We start from the raw sequence: 2,328 nt of genomic DNA on the forward strand, positions 1-2,328 counted from the left end.
AGAGCTCTTAGCGCACCTGCTTTGCAGATGAGGAATCTGAGTCCTAGATAATGAGATTCACTTTTCCTCAGTACTCCCCCCTCCCCTCCCCCTTCCCTCCCCCTCCCCCATTTGTTCTTGTTTGGGTTGGCGGGGAGCTGGCACCGCAGAGGTGCTTAGGGCTGACTCCTCGCTCCTGTGCTAAGGGATCAATCACTCCTGACCAGGTGCCAGGGATCAAATCCCAGGTTGTCCGGGCGTCAGGCAAACCCCCTACCTACCCTCTGTTCTGGCTCTCCAATCCCTCGAGCAGATTTTAAAAACTGCATTGATTGATTCCGTAGTTCCCCCCTTCCCCTTGCCTTTGAGGTTGTGTTATTGCTGTGGGGTGGGGGGGTGGGGTGGGGATCACATGCGTGGCCAAAGGTGGCGCCGGCCGGGGGCCACGTAACAGCTCGTGGACGCTCGTCCCCGCTGCTCCCCAAGGTTCGCATAGCTGGGAGCTTGCACACGGGCCTGTGGGGGTCCCGCTCTTAGTCGAGCCGTGAGTGTCACGATTGTGCTCCCCGGGGTCCCTGCAGGGCTCACATCTGTGTCCCCCAGAAGTCTCACTTCCTGGCTATGGTGCTCATGCTTCTGTAGGGCGATGGAGCTCCCTGGGGGTCACGACCCCCCATTTCTGCGGTGCTCACACCCAGCTGGCTCGCAATCAGCAGCGGTGCTGGAAGCCCCAGGCAGCAGAACTGCCAAGACTGTGACTGTCATGTGTGGGGCCCAGGGATCTGAACTCTAAACCATGCGCTTGCAGGAGGATGGCTCAGGTCCCTGTTCTCTCTCTCTCTCTCTCTCTCTCTCTCTCTCTCTCTGGGTCCTGGGAGTAACTTGATGCAAATCCCTAACAAAGCTCCTGTGCTTACTCATGGCTCAGGGGTGCCAGGAAGTTGGATCTGTCCAGGGAGACCCCGAATCGGGGCGAGGCTTTTTAAGGGCCTTTTTCTGAGCAGGGAGCCGGATCTGACTCTCCCGGGCTTCCCTAGAGCGGCTTCAGTCGCCTCCCCTCTGTCTCCCCCCACCCTCTTGATGGTGTCTGTCCTGCCGCCCCTTAGCTCTCCTGCCACTGCCCGCCTCTTGGTAGATGCCCCAGCTGTGCCCGCCCTTGGGGGCCCACCCCACCCCCCGTCTCTGTCCTGTCCCTCTTCCCACTGCATGGGGAGGTGGCAGTGTCCCCTTCTGTCCCCCCCCCAGTCTCCGATGCAGCGTGACCACTACAGAAAAGCACGTCCCTGTCCCTGTCATGACATGGGCTTGAAGTGATGGCCGAGGGGTCCTGCCCTTCTGGGAATGGCCCTCAACCCCTGCACTGGGCCACGAGCACCCGAACAGTCCTGCTCTTTCCCCAAACTGGACAGAGGTGACCCACTGACCCTGTCTGGCAGGGGGGAGGGGATATATCAGAATGTGTGTGTGTGTGTGTGTCTGTATATGTGTGAGAAAGAAGGGGTGGAGAGGAAAGAGAGAGAGAGAGGAAGAGGGAGAAAGAGAAAGGGAGAGAAAGGGAGAGAGGGGGGAAGGAAAAAGGGAGAGAAAGGGAAGGAGAGAGGGAGAGATGGGGAGGGAGAAAGGGAGAGAGACAGCGAGAGAAAGGGAAGGGGGAGACGGGGAGACAGGGAGAGGAAGGGAAAACGAGGGAGGGAGAGAGGGAGGGAGAGAGAGGGCAGGAGAGAGGGAGAGAGCAAGTGAGCACAGCTGCTTTAAGCAGAAGGAAAAAAAAATCCCCTAAGACTCAAGTAGCTCTCGGTTCACCAAAATGTTTCCCCAAGATAAGAAGCGTGTCCCGTGTTGGAGAGGTTGTTAGGAGATTAACACGAGATTAAGGGGGCCAAGGAGACAGAGAGGGAGCCGGCTGGCTCCGGAGCGGCCAAGAGAGAGAGAGAGAGAGAGAGAGAGAGAGATGGGAGGGCGCTTTCTCCAGCCAGGGGAGGCAGCCAGGACCTTGCCCTGGGCCTGGGGTGCGGGGTAGGGGGCAGGGGCAGAAGGCCTCAGCTGCAGGGCCCTGGCACAGGAACAGGAGGGACAGGGGACACAGAAGGAGCTTCTGGAAGTCCTGTCGCCTGCCAACAGGGCCTGCACTGTGCCCGCTTTCAACCTCCCCGCCCCGGCCTGGTGCCCATTGTACAGAGGTGCAAACTGAGGCTTGGAAAGGAGCTCACACTCGCCTGGGAAGCATGGGCTGCACGTGGCGAGTCGGAGGGCACCTTGGCTGCCGTGGGCTCTGCCAGGCTCAACAGCAGAGATGCCGAGGGAGCAGGAGGAAGAGACAGGGGCGGGGGGGGGGGGGTGGTTGCGGTG

This window comes from Sorex fumeus, unplaced genomic scaffold (genome assembly GCF_029834395.1).
Source record: "Sorex fumeus unplaced genomic scaffold, SorFum_2.1 ptg000032l, whole genome shotgun sequence".
Classification (NCBI taxonomy): Eukaryota; Metazoa; Chordata; class Mammalia; order Eulipotyphla; family Soricidae; genus Sorex; species Sorex fumeus.